The sequence below is a fragment of the Lepidochelys kempii genome, chromosome 11 (genome assembly GCF_965140285.1).
Source record: "Lepidochelys kempii isolate rLepKem1 chromosome 11, rLepKem1.hap1, whole genome shotgun sequence".
Classification (NCBI taxonomy): domain Eukaryota; kingdom Metazoa; phylum Chordata; order Testudines; family Cheloniidae; genus Lepidochelys; species Lepidochelys kempii.
In genome coordinates this window covers 53,906,225-53,926,093 of record NC_136390.1, presented here as the reverse complement: position 1 = coordinate 53,926,093, position 19,869 = coordinate 53,906,225, and positions in this window count along the sequence as shown.

Genomic DNA, 19,869 nt, shown 5'->3' with positions numbered 1-19,869 from the left:
GAATCATATATCCATTATTCACTTTGTTTTCATTTAACACTGAATAAAATATGGCTACTAAACAAAGAATCCAAGATATTTTTCAATAATCTCTTCATAATTCCTCTACAAATAAATCCCTAAATCAGGGATTGGAAAATGATATTGGTCCAAAACCTGGGATTTGTTATATTCAGTCCAATAAGAAAGCACAGCAAGATCAAGGGAGAAGTGACAATTTTAAGGTCCATTTTCTCAAGATCCAGTACTAGAATGGAATGCTTTATACTTCTGCAAAAACTTAGCTTTCCAGTGGTATACATCATTCATCTGTAACTAACCATCTGCAAGGCATTTGGCTGTTCGAGCCGTGCTGCAACTGAAGAGGTTAATGATCCTCATGTGACTTTAAGGTCTGATGTCTCATGACCTACAAGGATTAGAGTTACATTGATAGACCAGTGCAAATACTTTCCGAACCAACCAGCTGTTCCCAAATACTGATCCTAAGACACGGCCTAATTACACATGGTCCACTTTGACTTACTCATTAAGCCTCATCCTGTTCCCATTCTTAGACAAGGCCAAAACTTCAGTGAACCAGAAAAGGGTGGCATTGACAGAGGCTTTGATTAAATGAAATACTGCGTGTACACTTCCTGTTGTTCCAAAATCTTGCTGCCTGCATAATACATAAACAGCATCAACAGCTATTCACAGTATGTGTTTAGGAGGAAATTTGAAGCTCTGGCATCTTACCTGTTAATGCTGGAGGTGAATTGTGGAGCTAATCATGAAAATATTCGCAAATGAAATACTTTATATCAAATATTTTAGCTAATACTCTCATTCCCCTCTTTTTCTTTTTTTAAAAAATCCTGCAATAGTGCACATTTAATATATTCTTTACTCATTTTATTAGACTTTCCATAATGTTTTCCAGTATGTTGGCTATTTCTTTGACAGACCCTGTCATAAACTGTCACTGAAAAATGTTTCCAATATCATGCAATTAACACCAGTTTTTGCAAGTAATGAGTGAGGTCAAGTTTACCTGTCAAAACAATGCATTTTGTCAAAGCCATCTGGGAGAAATGGGCAGCACCTGTTTCCACATCCTGCCTGCCTAATTAATTACAAAGGGCCTGATTCTATTCTGATACCATTTTTACAGCAATGCAACTCCACTGATTTAAGTGGTGACACTCCAGATTATCACTAGTGTGAAAACAGAAGCAATTGTTAAGCGTCCAGTCAGTGAAGCGATTCTCACAAAAAATAAGGATCACCCAGACCTGGAACTCAACTTGAGCCAAATGCCTTTAACCAGGGAAGAGGTAAGATATGGATGAGAATTTTGCTTCATGTCCCCATCTCCACTTTGATGTTTATGGGAAGGATATCTCCAAAAATTCAGTGATTACCCCCCTTCTAAAGTATAAGGCAGATATTATAGTGTGCACAAAAGTAAAATTCTGCTCACTTTGAAAAGCAAGTTTTGTTTTAAATCAGACACAGGCAACTTTTTGTCAAGTGACGTGACTAGATTATTTCAATAGATCATAGTGTAACTTGCACTGGGCAGAGACATATGTCTGTTCATCCAGCCATCTTTATTCCAGAGCCCCGTGTGTCCACTTACCACGAAGGGTCAGTACCATCAGCACGCACCATAAGTCTCATCCATGGAGTGAAGCCACCATGGTTTTATGAGAATTATCCAGGTTGGAAATGAAAGTGAGAATTAGGGACTGATGCAGTAATCATTTACGCCAATGTAAAATGGGCATAACAAAAAATAAGTGATAGAATTGGACCTCCAGTTTGCACTGGTGCGACTACATAATGTGCAGGGCAACTGATTTAGATCCCTTTTCAGCTATTACAGTATGTACTATTTTGAATAACGTGCTCATAAGATGTAGATGTTATATTTTTACATTGTGTGTATTGCACATTTCAAAGTCTTTGCCTATTTATCACATTTACATAATACATCTAAGTGATGCTTTCAGTAAGACATTATATAGACTACGGTACATTTCTGAGTTTTGTTGTTTTCTTAATTCCAGAGTACAAATGCAGTGAAATGCAGTTTGGGGATATTAAGCACACTAAGAATATCTTGCTTTTGGTTTTGAAATTGTCAATTAACAAGATTTGTAATTAAAAGAAAGGGGGGGGGGAATGCAATTAAATTTGAGTCACTACGTAAATTAAGTGCTTTTATGTTTTTTGCTTTTCTGATAATATGCAGTGTTTTGCAGCATGTGAGACTAATTTAACTGAAGCTCGGATACCACATACAAGGAGCAACAGTATCTAAAAGCCTTCTAGAGAATTATAAAATTGTGATTAAAAAAGAAACTGACAAAGTAGTTATTTTAATACCAGCTCCACAACTAACTATAAAGGACTAAATCAGAAATTCTGTGATTTCCCTTCCCCTCTTTGGGAACTTAATTTTAACTAACACTTAAATGCTAATAATGAAGTCCCTCTTTCACTTCCTTTGCTGGTGCCTGACCTCAGTGGAATTATTCTGGATACATACTGGTGCAGCAGAGGACAGAATTTAACCCATTGTCCATGGAGAACTTGTTTTTTTCCAGAAACTTCTTCCTAGGACTATATGAGCTGGATCTTCAGTATGTGGAAACTGGCATAAAGCTCCACTGAGGTCAATGGTGTTACACTGAATTACACCACTGGAGGATCTGAACCAACACTTTTTCCAGCTGCTGTCTGTCTACAAATAGTCCTAGATTTTGCTCAACTCTATGTACAATTTAACTCACACTACACAAATGTAGGCACCCAATATCTGAGAGACAGCTAGACACAGTAACACTGGATGCCAGTCATCAAATAGTAACAACTCTTGGTTGCTACCAACCTTCTTCCTGACCCAAAGCCCATTGAAAGGCTTCCATTTACATCTGTGGGCTTTGGACTATGCCCTAATGCTGGATTTTAACCAATGATAAAGAATTTGTATACCATTGCCAGTCTCAGTCACCCTGTTGATGAAGGGCTAAATGTGGGGAAAGAATGTCCTACAGTATATCTGTCTCTGTGTTGAACCCCAGGTAAGTCTTTTCACACCACAGAATCTTTTCTTAACACATGTGAAGGAAAACTCACCCTTTTTTTTTTTTTGTAGAAAGTTTAAAAAAAAAAATTTGCTGTAGAAATACAGAGATTAGCAACCCGAACTGTACTACCAACAGTGCTGACATCCATTATAGATTTCCATTCAATCTTAGCGACACTTGTGACATTCTTTCTCATACCGCAGCAGACTTGATTCTAAATTGTCCCCACAGAGAACAGCATTGCTTGATATATTCAGAATTAGATTGGCTAGATGATCTTAATTCAAGAAAGTACTGAATTCGTCTGTGGTTCATCTATAATGCAGTAAAAGGAAAATTCCCCAGCTAGACAAGTAAATTATTAAGTCATAAGTCTACATGTTATAATTTGTATATAGTAATAACTCATCTAAGTAGGATTGAATATGCTTATGGTTAAAATGAGGTAGTGAACTGAATTGGAAATGGTTACTTACAAACACAGGGCCAAATTCTGACCTTGGATGTACATCTGAGGGCAGAATTTAGCCTAAAGGGTTCCCTCCCTATCCATGGATAAACTGGAAATTTGACTGTTGGTGCAGTAATTACCAACTGCCCAGAACTTAATCTCTGTGGTGATGATTGGATTTGGGAGCAGTAGAGATCGACATTGCCTCTTCCCAGAAAGGTGTAATCAGGAAGAAGAGGCAGGACATTACACATCATAAACAAGGAAGCGGTTGAGGCCCAATCCAAATGACAATGGCAGCCTTTCTGCTTATTTTAAAGGGGTGAGTGGACACACATGAGTAGATACACTGAGTAGTTGGTTATAAGCAGTTCATAACACTTCTAACCCCAAAGAGATACTAGCACTTTTTATTAGCAGAAACATACTATTCTCATTATAAACCCCAAAACATATTAACGGGTACTTCAACCAATAATAAGTCCATCTTCAGTGTAATAAACCTATGCATACTATACCAATCATACATGTCCATGAGCTATTCTAAAATAATCATGGGTTTAATATTCTGGTTTTTATAACACTGGTCCTATGGCAGTTTGTTGAATATGCCATCTTGCTCCCATTGAAGTACTTCGCACTTGTGCAGGTACTTGCCTATTTGAACTGTTTTATAAGCCCAGAGTAGCCAACAAAACCCTCAGTTTAGTATAGACTTCTTGACGGTGTGGTTATTTTCCCCCTTGGCCCTGCTAAAGCTGAGTTTGCTGTAATGGGTCAGGTCTGATGCTGGTTTTCCTGTCTGTACACTTAGGTAATTAAAATAACAAATCTTCACAGCTGTCTGCTTTGGATTCATCCTTATCACCATAAACTAATTAAAATAATGCAACTGGTAGCAACTCATTAAGTACCAATCATACTTCTCAGATAATTATAATACTAAAATTTAATTTTTCAGGTTCATCTCTTCTTTCTCCTTTAGCTACTGTAATTATTTTCCTTGGGTATCTACCTACTGTTAACGATTTTTGTTTCTTCTTTGTTCTCTGATACTTTCTTACCATTATATGTTCTGTACCTTTTCTTCCTCTCTAAGATGTTCAAATGTTTAGGGATTCCCTTCAGTTAGGATAAGCACCCCAATTTTTCTAAACTTATCCTGAACTCTATCTGCTTCATGAACTAGAAAAAAAATATCACAAGCATGGCCCCTGATTCAGCAGAGCACTTAAGCACATGCTAAGTTTTAATACTATTGGTAAGACTACTCATCTACTTGAGTGCTTTGTTGAATCAGGGCCACAGTTGTGTGTGTGTGTGTGTGTGTTTAGTTGTGCCCAACCTGGTTACAATTATGATTCCAATACATAGATTAGAACCCTTTTATCGTGCACCTGCAGTTTGATTACAAAACACCATTTCCCCCTACATACTGGACCCATGATTGCAAGTGGGTTAGGCGATACCCTATTGTAACCAGGTTTTCAGACCTGGTTGCATTGATAGCATATAAATAAAGAGGAAAGCCTTTGAAAAATAGGGAGGATTACACATTCCCTCAAGACCAGTAGGAGGGATGGGGGCAAGAGGAGGTTGCTCCCTTTCCTTAGAAGTCAGAAGAGCATAGCATCATAGAGTGAGGTGGGCAGAATCTTCTGGCTGAGGTGGAAAGAAAGAGGACTCAATGAGTCCATGATATTCTTCACCATTCTCCTGTGGAACCCAGTTGGGCCTTTTGGCTGATTTGTAGGTCAGCAATAGAAGAACTTCTGTTACTTCCCATGTATCTACAGAGGCCAGGAGTGCTGGACACAGGCTACAAATCTTTTCTTCCTAGTCAGGAGCTGGGGAGATGCCCGCTCTAGTGGCCAGTCAGAGTTAGGAAAGTGATATAACACTCTAGTTCTTCCTGGTATATGACTAGGCATGCTAAGGGTTGGCACACATTGGCTTATTTGATATTGGGATATCCAGCTATAATAAATATTCAGCAAATATATTATTTGCTTCAGTCATCACTAATATTAATGTCATGTTAGTTGAAATATATCCATCCAAATTTTGGAAACATGTAATTCACAGATCTCTAAAAGTGAGAATTGATTTCTGGACACTATGTGCTAATATGTCTAGTGTACACTGGAGGTGGCATTTCAAAAACTAGGTCATATATTATCCCTTATAATAGGGACAATATGCTGGACCAACTCATGCACAATAAGAAACTCTGATCTCAGGGTCTGATTGCCAGCCCTACTTTTTACTTAGTCCCCCCACTAATCAGACATGAAATTCTTTAGATAGATAGATAGTTAACTTGGGTCAGATGTTGGTAGAGCTGGTTAGAAAATGCTATATATTTTCTTTGAAAAAAGAAAAGTTCACATTTGCTGCAGAATTTTTCAACAAAATAAAATATTCCCCCCACACCTTTCCTGCCTCCCCAACTGGAAAAGAAGGGAGGTGCAATGAAAAAAGGAAGAAACTTAAACATTGAAACCCTGCATTTTTTTTCTTTGAAAATGTTTGACCAAAACAAAAATATTTGTTACTTGAAAAGTAATTTTTTATTGAAAATAAATTTCAATGAAAAAACATCAATTGCTCTACTTCTGGGTATTGGTATGAACTCTTCCTACAGTCCCAGAAATGCCTAGGAAATCTAATAGAACTGATCAGGCAGGTATGTAAATACTTTGATGCTTCACTTACGCAACAGCTGGAATTCAGTGTTGCCATATATAAAACAAAACTTCTCTCCACAGATTTTACTGGGGCCTTTTCCTGTACTGTAACTTAATATTCATCTCAGGAAATAATGTTTCTACACACTTTTGAAGCAGGTTTAATCATTTATTTACTGCAAGACCTTCACTTTTAATTGGACCTTTCCTGTCTTTTCCTTTTCCTACTTGCTCCCCAGGAGAAATTTTCCATTTATGGTTCTAAGCTGAACTCTACTTCTGTTTTGGCAGACTTACTTTTAAAGCACTCTTTTACCTCTTCAACAGCTGACATTTTTTTTTCAGCAGAAACATAATTACTATGCCTGCTTTTCTTTGCAACGTTTCTGCTCAAAGACTAACTTCCCTGTTCACTAACTTCCATTTCTAGAAAAGGAGTAGCAGAACCTGGTCAATAATTTATAACAAAACAGGAAAACAAAAAAAAACCCTCCATTTTATTCCTCTCTATTGCCTTTCGTCAGATTTGAAAGCATGTAGGAAATGGTCATCTGCAAAGCAAGAGTGAAATATAGGAATTACTTCACTCACTACTGCAAGTTTACTTCTGATGCACAGCAGTTGCATACAATAATGCTGCACGACATCTCAGGGTTCCAGTTCAGAAAAACACTTAAGTGCTGTCAGTTTCTGGGTTAACTGCACCTTGGAGACACACACCGGTGACCTCCAGGGAACCTATTTGAGGTTTCAGGCGCCCTAACCATCACCTCCCTCAGGCAGAGATCTGTGTCTGTCCCTTTGCAGACTGGCAATTTAGGCTTGCTGTCCCTCTGCATCTCGCTGTGACTTTCCCAGCCGGTTTGACTGAGGTTCAGCAGGTGTGTTTTTGTCTTTCTGCAGGGGCTACAACAGTGGACATCAGTCATCAAGCAGCCTTCACAAAGCCAAGTATAGTATTCTTAGGGCAAAAGCATTACAGAGAAAACCTACAAAACAATAAACAGCCTACACGTGTGCTAAAAGCTTACCAAAGGTCATTTCATCTCCAGCATAGGGCTCTAGTAGGTGTCTGTCTTTCAAGACCCTCTGCTGGGTTTGCTCTCTTGGTTACAAGTTCATGTCAAGTTTCACATCAAGAACAGCAGCCTTGGACCAGTTCAGCTGTCACCTTACACAGTTTGAGCCTGATCGTCAGCCTTGTGTAAGAGGTAACATCAGCCAATGGCCCTCTCCTCAGGTGGAGAAGCTTCAAAACCTGGGCTTTTGCATATCCAGTGTTGAGAATTTGCATTAACCTCACTAAAGGAGGGATTTCCCAGGAAACCAACTCAGCAAGCCAGGACCCTAAAAACTCATTTAACAGTTACTATTACAAAAGACTCTCTCTCTCTCTCTCTGGCACATTTCAAAACAATTGTTTTTTGTTTTGTTTTTTGGAAAGCCTCATGCTTCCCACGTCTCACATCTGTCACAAGTGCTTTCCTAAATAGGGATCACTTCCTGAATTGGCATGAAGCAAGAGAGCAATTGTGAGCCTCATTTGGGCTTGCAGTTGCTGTGACTTTGTGCACAAACTGGGCTATTGCATATACAAATAGCCAGTTACATATCCAACTATCCACTGGCTTGCACAATTATCTGCTTTGCATAGCCAGGTAGGATAATATTGCTAGTAAACATGGTGCCCAATTGAAATTGTGTGCAAAATTGTACATTCCTAATTTCTAAAAATGGGACCTGATATCTTTACAACACTCGTAGACTGTTCATTGTCTTACGTAACTTCTCTGTGGTTTGGAGAGAGACAATTAATTCTTACTGCAAAGAAACAAAATAAAGTATTGGAACTTTTTTTTTCTTTTTATGTAAAGCAGATGGGAGTGTTCTGAGTGGTACGCCATGGGACTATAGTTTAAAGAATCGGTTCCCATACTTTTTATATCCACTAATCACCACCTTAAAACAACTGATGTTGGAAGTACTACATGCAAGTTTCTCTGTTTATGAACATTTGTTTTAAGCCTTAACAGGCGTAAGTATTTCGAAACTCTGTAATAAAATAAATGTCTAAGGAAGACTAAAATGTTTGATTTACAACATTCTTTTTAAACATCTCCAGTTACTAGACAGTGAATAAAAAAGGAACCCAAACAACTGTTGTTAATGTCTTTTGTGTTATTCAAGTAACAAGAAACAATTAAATGTCATAAATGATGTCTTGATATATTTTGGTATGTCGTTGAACTACGTCAGTAGCTGGATTTCTTTTTTAACGTGTCTAATTTACAGTCAAAGTTCCTGCTAAATCTTATCTGGATTACTATTCAATATGAACCAAAGTTCACTTTGCTTACTTTTTTAGAAAATTTAAATAAACCCTCCCCCCCCTCCCCCGCATTTTAATAACTCTTGATGAAAATGGAAAAGGTGTCATCAATGAGAAAGTTGTGCTTGCTTCACAAAATGTAGTTTCCTTGTCAGATGAGGTACTGGTGAGTTTCAGCCCAGTGTGTGTGTGTCTGTGTGTGTCTTTAATTGTGAGACTGGTCTTTCTGTCCTGATCCCCAATATATGTAGTGCTCAAGGGAATCAAGAAATTCAAAGCTCTGTCTGATACTAGGCTAAACTCATGTCTCCTCCATTAAAAGTCACTGAGCTGCACTTCACTGAACTTGAGTCCACCATCACATTACAGTTCAATTAACTCTTCCTTTTCTTTTGTCTGGCAGGGTGACTTCTATTGAATATGAATCTACGATCTAAAATTCTCATTGGTTGTACGGTCAGGAAAGTATTCATTACACTTGGTGACTCACGTCAAACCATTTTTCTATGTCACCAATAAGGTCAGGACGAATTTCCAAGAAGAAAATGTTCCATGGTGTTGGGAGTGATGGGCAATTTCACTTTCCTCCCTTTCATATTATAAACAGCAATTTCTTTATTGCCATTGTTTTGTCAAGAACATGAATAGGTGGTGTTTTCATTCCCATAAATTGGCATCCAGTGAACTGAGAAGTGTGAACAAGTCAGCTAAATAGGCTGGTCTTGACAGCCAGACTTCATCCACAAAGTAATCAGTACATTCAAAACTAAACTCAATAAGGAAATCTTGTAGCTCAGAAGAGAGTTCAGAGACAAGTCAACACCTTCCCATGCAATAGCCATTGCCCCTCTGCATGGAGGAGACGTTTTTGATGATCACTTTCTATTTCATTGCGCAAAACTGAAAACAAGCATAAGTTCAGCGCTGAAGCTTTAATAAAGTGGACCAACTTCACAACCTGATCCAGAATGACTTTCAGATTGACAGGCTGCTTGCTGCCCTTTTTTTACAGCTAGTGCTTCACAATGATTACTGCAGTGAGTGAACTTAACATTAGGTACCACGTCTTTAATTTTTGCCAAATACCCAAATTTCCCATTCATTGTTCGCACTCCATCAGAACACACTCCAAGGCAGTTTTGCTCTCCACACCATTTTCTGTGATAACCTCATTCAGTTTGTTAAAAATTTCTTCTGCCATTGCACATCTTCCTAGAGCACTGTACAACAAGATCTCTTCAATTGTCATTTCTGATTCAAATCTTACATACATAAGAAGCTGAGCAAAATTAGTGATATCAGTACTTTTGTCTATCTGCAATGAAAAAAACTTACTCTTTTACACATTCTATAAGCTATGCCTTGATAAGCCATGTCTCATATTATTCTCAACACAACAACATAAAGCTATTTTGCAGACTCAGTGGCACAATGTCTCTTGCCACATGTAATATGAGAGTCTTACCAATTGTATGAGGCTTCCCAGTTTGATCAATCTTCAAGCTTACAAGGTATGACTCTTTTAGTGCCTTCAGATTAATGTGACTGAGATGGTTTTTGGTTGTATTTCAATTCACTTAACTTTCTGTAATGACAGACCTCTTAATTGTGTGTTTAAAGAGCTGTGCTTCAAATTGAGGTGACATTGAAATAGGTTTCATTGAATAATTGGATAACAAATTTCCTATGAAGTAAGACACTAGTTCACTTTCTTCACCACTCAGAGTAAATCCAACTGAGTAGTTAGGATGATACCTTCTAACAATCTTCCACTGTTTATTACCTGTGTTAGGAAGTCTACTAGCAGTGCCCAAAATCAAGTTTTTTCATTCAGGTCTTGATTCATCTACTGCTTATTTCATCAATAGGCCTCTGTGTTTCTGTACATTTCTATTTGAGTTTACTGCTAGTTAGCCATCAATCCATGGTTGAGGATCAGTTTATATACCCAATACAAAACAACTTCCAGGTCCACATGCAAACTAAAGCAAGTGTTGTCAAAACATTCAAACAAGCAGGTTGAAGGTGGGTGAGATTTCCCAATACACACAAACTCCTTTTGTTTAGAACCAAGGCATAGGCTGTGTCCTTGGAATGTGTGTGTACAGGTGGTTTGGTTGATGGAGATCTGCCTGGGGAAAACTAGTGGAGACTAGTAGAATCATAGAAATGTAAGACTGGAAGGGACCTCAAGAAATCAAGTCCAGTTCTCTGAGGTAGGACCAAGTAAACCTAGACCATACCTGACAATGACAACATCCTTGGAAGCCTATTCTGGGGTTTAACTACCCTTACAATTAAAAAGTTTTTCTTAATATCCTAAAATCTCCCTTGCTGCAGACTAAGCCCATTACTTCTTGTCCGACCATCAATGAACATGAAGAACAGTGGATCACCATTTTCCACATTACAACCGTTTATCTGAAAACTGTTATCAGATCCTCCCCCTCCCCCCAGTTGTCTTTTCTCAACACTAAACATGCCCAGATTTTTTAACCTTTCCTCATAGGTCAGGATTTCAATGCATTTAATCAGCTTGGTTGACGGAGTCTGGGTGCGAGGGTCAAAGAACATGAGGTTAGCAGTTCTGTCTGGAACACAGGGGGCTCAGGTAGTGGAGTGTGTATGTAACAGGAAAGGGGGAGAGGTGGGGAGTCTTAGCTGGAAGTGGAGGTGGCTTTATCTGGGCATTAGGCAGCTTCAGCTCCAGGAGGCCTCTTCCTTTTCAGTAGCTCCAGCCCCTCCCAAGCAGGGTCCCTGAATGCCTATAATGCTGAGCAAACAGCACCAGGGCTCCCCTTACTGGGAGAAGGCTCAATTTGCAGCCAGCAAACTGTTCTGCTGCTGAAGAGCCAGTAGGCTCTACCTAGTCCTGTACCCCAGCTTTTATTCACCAGATCCAGCCAACAACCCCAATCCCACCATTTCCCTACAGAGGCAAGAGGGAATTTCCCATGTGCTGTATATTTCCCAAACTGGCAGGAGCCAGGCTGCAGCCTCCATAGAGCAGAGTGTGCAAGGGGAGCTTCTGCTCTGTAGCAGCTTCCTGGGTATGGAGCTTTGAACTGAAATCTGCCAGAAGAGGGCATTTTGCTGGTCACACATTTTCTGGTGTGCTGATGTGCATGAGAACTATTCATTTTCAGTTGAAAGATGGAGGTTTTTGGTGTACCACTTCCAATAAGATCATGTCAGAAGTAGTACACCTATCAGTTTGGGAACTCCTGTTTCACAGGGTTTATATGTATAGCATAAAGTTGTTTGTACCCATGCTTGGAAACTGAAAAAATTGCCCTTCTGCTGTAGTTTATGGATCTATAGGTTTAAAAAAGGTGAATGATCATAACCGAAAATGAATCCAAATTTCATACTGTTCAAGATAGTCTCGCTTTCCTTTTATCATAATATATAATCTAAACACTTCTAAAACGAAAACAAACAGCGCTTGCAAACTTTAGGCAAAGATTTGCTTGCTCAGAATTTAATCAGTAGAAAGGAGTAAAGCACAGATTTGCCCACTATATTCAAGCAATAATGAGGAATACAGCAAAAAGACAAGTATGCTATGCATATACTGTGCAACCAGCTAGAAGGTATCCTTGATCATGTAGAAAGCTGGTGACATCCAAGAAAGATGGATTTCCTTGGAACTTGCATGTTAAAAACAGGGAATTTTTGTTATTTCTTTTTAAGTCACAGAAATTAGAGCTGGTTAAAAAATTTTGGTGGAGATTTGTTTCTGACGAAAACAACTTTTCAACAAACTGGAAATTCTCATGGGTGAATTTGCATTTTCATTGCAAATGTCGGGTTTTCATCGACAAACCAGAAATGTGCTGGGGTTTGGTGGCCTTTTCCAGTTTTAAAGTGAAATTTGAGGGAGGGAGGGAGGAGATGTGGCCAAAAAAATTGTTTTCAAGTTAGAAAAATCCATATTTTTGTTTCACTGAACTCTTCCTGGGAGAAATAGTTCCCCATCAGCTCCAACTGAAATATTGACATGCACGTTTGAAGCACAATTTTTCAGTGATTAAACAGTAAAGAGGAAAGTTAATATTTAAAATACAATTAAGCTTACCTACTACAGTAGGGTAAACCAGCAATTATGTGGGAAGTGTGTACTGTACATCTTAAAATAAATCACTCTTATGTTACACACACACACGCACACACACAATTGGCTTTTGGACCATAAAAAAATTCAAGGAAGCCCAGTTGCTTCTTTGTTGTATTCTAAAATAATATATTGTTGCATATATACAGAAAAATTAGGGTTTGCCTATTCATGTGAATTAATCCAGAATAAGGTAGGGTGTGAATTTAAAGCCGATTAACTATTCCCAATTAACTTCATGTGTGCATGCTCCTATTCCAGGATAAGAGTGTCGTCTTCTGAATTAAGGGAGTAAACTAATTTGGAATAAGGCATTTATATTCTGGGATAAGATCATCCACACATGGAGTTAATCAGGAATAACTACCTATTTAGACTAGCTTGAATATGGTATGGTTGAATTAGAATTAAAGGGCTGGCTTCAACTTCTCAGCCCTAGTTCCAGTAGTGCAATGCAGCCAGAAAGCTGCCCTGCAGGGGCAGTGAAGAATTACGTCTGACAGAAGGAATCCACAAATGATGGAGGACTGGCTTTGACAGCAATACATTCCCATCCCCCTCTTCCCCCAGTTAGGGAATGTGTCAGCCCAGAATAGAGGAGAAGCACAATGTGCATTGTCTGATCTTCAGCCAGTGCAGTAATCCCTAAGGGACTACAATGGTTGGCAAATTTTAGAGCAGCCCTTCCCTTACGCTGCTCTAAATTATTCCAGGGACCAATGGCCCCTGACTGGTCCCGAATGGGGGATGGAATGGAAAGATGACTTTAGAAGTACCTTTTCCTCCTCCGCATCCTCAGGCGCCATGAGTGTAAACTTGCGGCATGTCTATATGGCCCTGCAGTTTGAACTATGGGGGTGTAAAATATAGTGCTGACTGGCTCATTAAATCATACCACTAAACTACCTCACTACCAGAGAGATGCATCAAACTGATGTGGAGAAAGTGAGGCCTGGGAAACTGAGGTATCTGGGCTCTGGAGCGGTAAACTGCAGCCTTGCAATGAAAAAGGAAGCTTTGTTGTCTGTGGAGTTTTAGAACGTGTAGACACTCATTTGGCTCCTTGGGGCATCAATGTCATCAAGTTCAGTGATTCCTTTTACTTTTGGTAGGGGTAGAATCTCAATGGCCGTTTGAAAGCCTCTTGTTCGGAAGCTATCTAATACCAACCCAGATAACATGGCTGCTGGCCGTGTGGGGAAATCCTTATTTTAAAAAGAAATGAGGGAGGGGTGGGAAAGAAGGGAGTTAACTAGAAATGATTTTACAGAAATCACTTTCTGATCAGGGGAACTGTATAAATAGAGCCTCTAGTTCGCACTTATGGGCAGGGAGTGTCATTCACTGTATGTTTGTACAGCCCCTAGCACAAAGAGGCTCCAATATGGTTGAAGCTTCTAGGTGCTAATGCAACCTAATCACTGTGGGTGGTTATAGCATAGCCTCTAAAGCTATGCCTACACCATGAGCTAGGGAGGTGGTCCCCTGCTCCTGTACACATACTCATAGCTCTTGACTGAGCTAGCACGCTAAAAATAATATCGTAGCCTCGGTGGCATGGACAGCAGGAGCAGAGTGGCACAGGCTAGCCAGTCCAAATACAAACCTGGCTGAAATCTGCGGGTTCGTAGTAAGAACAGCTAGCTCATGCCATTGCCTGTGCTCCCCTGGCTACACTACTATTTTCAGAGCACTAGATCAGATGAGAGAGCACAAGGGTGCGTACAGGAGCTGGGAATCACACCCCGAAGTAATAAGAGACTTCCCCTATATTGTGTTTGAAAACTACAGGAGAAAAACAGTATATTTTCAAGGAAAAAAATTAGCATGAAACTATAACTTACAGTAATTTTGATATAGTTAACAAAGCTATATGTCCTGATGCCACAAACATTTAAACTACATTCATAAAGTTATGTGCCTTTCATTGACTGCCCACATGCATAAGTTATATGCCTATGTGTTTGGTGGGATAGGAGTCATAATTTCTTCAGAAACATTATAGCTAGTAAGTGGACTCACTGGCACTTCTAATGAGCACAAAGTGAAGCATGTGCCTAAGTGATTGCTCTCTACGGGCCAAGGTTTGTTTCAGTGCAGTAATGTAACGTGTTTGTTTGAGGTCACTTTTTTCCCCCTGGGTATACAAATATTCATAATAAATATTCAAAGAGCTACAAAAGGATCTCTCAGAACTAGGTGACTAGGCAACAAAATAGCAGATGAAATTCAATGTTGATAAATGCAAAGTGATGCACATTGAAAAATATAATTGCCACCAAACATACAAAATGATGGGATCTAAATTAGCTGTTGCCATTCAAGAAAGAGATCTTGGAGTCATTGTGGATAGTTCTCTGAAAACATCCACTCAGCGTGCAGTGGCAGTCAAAAAAAGCAAATAATGTTGGGCATCGTTAAGAAAGGGATAGATAATAAGAGAGAAAATATCATATTGCCTCTATATAAATCCATGGTACTCCCACATCTTGAATACTGCATACAGATGTGGTCGCCCCATCGCAAAAAAGATATATTGGAATTGGAAAAGGTTCAGAAAAGGGCAACAAAAATTATTACGGGTATGGAATGACTTCAATATGAGAGATTAAAAAGACTGGGACTTTTCAGCTTGGAAAAGAGATGACTAAGGGGAGATATGATTGAGGTCTATAAAATCATGACTGGTGTGGAGAAAGTAAATAAGAAAGTGTTATTTACTCCTTCTCATAACACAAGAACTAAGGTCACCAAATGAAATTAATAGGCAGCAGGTTTAAAACAAATAAAAGGAAGTATTTTTCAAACAACGCACAGTCAACCTGTGACACTTTTTGCCAGAGGATGTTGTGAAGGCCAAGACTATAACAGGGTTCAAAAAAGAACTAGATAAATTCATGGAGGATAGGTCCATCAGTGGCTATTAGCCAGCATGGGCAGGGATGGTGTCCCTAGCCTCTGTTTGCCAGAAGCTGGGAATGAGCGACAGGGAATGGATCACTTGATGGTGACCTGTTCTGTTCATTCCCTCTGAGGCACCTAGTGTTGGTCACTGTCGGAAGACAGTATACTGGGCTAAATGGACCTTTGGTCTGACCCAGTATGGTCGTTCTTATGTTCTTATATTCATAATTCTTCTGGATCCTTTTAGCAAACTCATGAAATGTGCTGAAAAAATAAAGTACAGTTAATTTGACTGAATTGTTTCAACATGAAGACAGGTCTTTGTTGTTTTTCCTAGCCTTTTTTTTCTGTGACAAATGAATGAGGATAGCTCTTAAGATAAATTCATTTTAAAAATCCCTTTATTACAATTTCCCAAATGCAAGTTAATTTGTATATAATATAATGTTGCCAATACTGTTATTTTTACTCAGTGGTGACTAGGGCCCTGATCCATTGACATCAGGCCCTATCTATATTGGATACTAAATGGCCCCCACTAGCACCTCACTTTTTTTAATGAATTGATTATCCTCACAACACCCTTGTGAGGTAGCCAGTGCTCTTATCCCCAATTCACAGATGAGGAACTGAGGCACAGGTGGCTAAGTGACTTGCACAAGTTCACACAGGTGGTCAGTGGCAGAGCAGGGAATTTATCCTGGGACCCAGGTATGTGTCCTAAGCACTGGCCCTCTCCTTCCCTATCCTGATAACCTAGATCCAAAATGTTGTATTGAATTATTGTTTAGCCTGCAGAAGAGAAGAATGAGGGGGGATTTGATAGCTGCTTTCAACTACCTGAAAGGGGGTTCCAAAGAGGATGGCTCTAGACTGTTCTCAATGGTAGCAGATGACAGAACGAGGAGTAATGGTCTCAAGTTGCAGTGGGGGAGGTTTAGATTGGATATTAGGAAAATCTTTTTCACTGGGAGGGTGATGAATCACTGGAATGCGTTACCTAGGGAGGTGGTAGAATCTCCTTCCTTAGAGGTTTTTAAGGTCAGGCTTGACAAAGCCCTGGCTGGGATGATTTAACTGGGAATTGGTCCTGCTTCGAGCAGGGGGTTGGACTAGATGACCTTCTGGGGTCCCTTCCAACCCTGATATTCTATGATTCTGTGAATAATTGCCCTGGAAAACCACAGAATACTCAAATTTATTGGAACTTTTTTATTCTCTGACTTTCAATTCCAAGTTTAAAGTCCAAATATTAGCTCTGACACTGTAATCATTAAAAAACAAAATTCCCCTTTAAAATCAATTGGATTTTTTTGTGTGTAAGGGCTATTGGGTCGATACCGCTCTTCGATTTTGATATTTTGCTGAAAACATCATTGACTCCTTTCAAGATCTGCACTGGGGAAAAAAACATGCAGTGAGGCCATTTATTGTAACAGTTGTGCTTAATGCTGGGGAAAACCCTTGCTAGTTCACATAAGTGCATCTTTGCGCACTGTGGAGCAATTTGCCACTTTATCTTAGAGGGGAAGCTACAGTATAGATGGATAATAAGGTTGTAGCATTATGCTATTGAAACACATTACATTGCTACCCAGTGCACAGAACACAGATTTCTCAGGACAATGGATAATTTGCAGAAGGCAAGCTCATACAGGACATTCTGACTTCCAAAGCTTTCCTATCTAAGGATCCCAGAGTTCCTTTTGAGACAATCCTCTGAGTGTACCAGCTGTTGGGAAACACTTATGGGCCAGCAATGCTGCAGATTAGCACCACAGTACATGCCTTCCATAAAATGGAACATTTGCCTGAGACTTAAGGGGAACGGGAACAGGAACAGGCCCTTGTTCCTAAATGCCATATTTTCTAACTGTCGCCACCACCCTATCACAAAATCTTTTGTCACCTAGTAATACTGCATGATTGTGTGCTAAGCTCTTACTTCCAGTGTTTAAAAGATCAATGGAGATAACACAAAAAGTCAGCTCTGCGGTGTGTAAGGACTCTCCTTGGTGGCTTTGTCTCTGTACTGCTCCAAAAGTTGCTGCTTCTAGGAACTGCATCAAAGACTTGAAACGCTGACTGTCTGTTGGCAAGGCTCTCACATGTCCTGCAAGGTCTCAGCACTCAAGGCTCACCCCAGTGTATTTTGCACATTGAATTTTTGTTTTAATTTTTGTTGAGCTCTCTTCCTACCTTGGTTTTAAAGACTGTTCACCAGAATGAAAAATAAATCTTACAAGGCTCTGGGAAGAGGTGTTCATTCCTATGTGATGCTTCAGTTGTCATATCTTTCTCCCTAAGGAAATGTGCTGTCGCAGGAGTTATATTTCCCGACAGTGTGAAACAACAAAGTGGTGGTTCACAATTTACCAACCATCCCTAAATGGACGGCAGATTGGGTATTCTTTCATCCCAGGCATAGATACCAGTGAAGTGGTGTCTTCCCCATTGATATCAATAATACGTGTTGCTTAGATAATTACTGAAATATCACATTTCCTGGCTGCAGAAGAATTACCAGTGAGACATACAATGCTACTCATTACTGCAGGATCTAGATTTTAAGGGGCTGTGCAAATATTTAATTTTTCTCTTATTTTCCAAGTTTACTTCCGTTTTTCTTTCTGCCCAGTTAACACATACACATTTCACATGCAGTATTGCTACAACATATCCATTTTTCTTTTGCAGTCAGTCGTCTTTGCTTCAGTCTTCACTGCAGAGGATGTGAGGGAGGTTGAGCCATTCTTTTTTAGGTAGCAAGTCTGAGGAACTGTCCCAGATTGAGGTGTCCATGAAAGAGGATTTGGAACAAATTGATAAATTAAACAGTAATAAGTCACCAGGACCAGATGGTATTCACCCAGGAGTTCTGAAAGAACTCAAATATGAAACTGTTAACTGTGGCATGTAACCTATCATTTAAACCAGCCTTTGTTCCAGATGACTGGAGGATAGCTGTGATACCAATTTTTAAAAGAAGCTCTAGAGGTGATACGGGCAATTACAGGCCAGTAAGCCTAATTCAATAGTAGACAAATTGTTTGAAATTACAGTAAAGAACAGAATTTTAAGACACATAGGTGAAAATGGTAGGTTGGAGAAGAGTCAACATGGCTTTTGTAAAGGGAAATCATGCCTTGCCAATCTTAGAATTCTTTGAGGGGGTCAACAAATGTGGACCAGGGTGATCCCCACTCGATATAGTGTACTTGGACTTTCAGAAAGCCTTTGACAAGGCTCCTCACCAAAGGCTCTTATGCAAAATAAGGAGTCATGGGATAAGAGAGAAGGTCCTCTCATGGGTCAGTAACTGTTTTAAAGATAGAAAACAAAGGGGAGGAATAAATGGTCAGTTTTCAGAATGGAGAGAGGTAAATCGTGGTATCCCCCAATGATCTCTACAGGGATCAGTGCTGTTCAACATATTCATAAATGATCTGGGAAAAGCGGTAATCAGTGAGGTGGCAAAATTTGCATATGATAAAAAAATTATTGAAGATAGTCAAGTCCAAAGCAGACTGCGAAGAGTTACACTGGGATTTCTCATAAATGACTGGGCAACAAAATGGCAGATTAAATTTAATGTTGATAAATGCAAAGTGATGCACATTGGAAAATATAATTGCCACCAAAGATACGAAATGATGGGGTCTAAATTAGCTGTTGCCATTCAAGAAAGAGATCTTGGCATCGTTGTGGATAGTTCTCTGAAAACATCTGCTCGATGTGCAGCAGCAGCAGTCCAAAAAAAAAAAAAAAGCTAACCATGTTAGGAACCCTTAGGAAAGGTAGAGATAATAAGACAGAAAATATCATACTGATAGTATATAGATCCATAGTACACCGAAACCTTGAATACTGTGGGCAGTTCTGGTCACCCCATTTCAAAAAAAGATATATTAGAATTGGAAAAGGTACCGAGAAGGGCAACAACAATGATAAAGGATATGGAACAGCTTCTGCGGGACTGTTCAGCTTGGAAAAGAGATAACTATGAGGAGTCTAAAAAAGATGCTAGAGGTCTAAAAAATTACAAATGCTGTGGAGAAAGTGTAAGGAAGTGTTATTTACCCCTTCACATAACACAAGAACCAGGGATCACCCAATAAAATTAATGGGCAGAATGTTTAAAACAAACATAAGGAAGTACTTCTTCACACAATGCACAGTCAATCTGTGGAACTCATTTCCAGATTAGGATGATGTGAGGGCGAAAACTATAAAAGGGTTCCAAAAAGAATTAGATAAATTCATGCAGAATAGGTCCATCAATGGCCATTAGCCAAGATAGTAAGGCACGC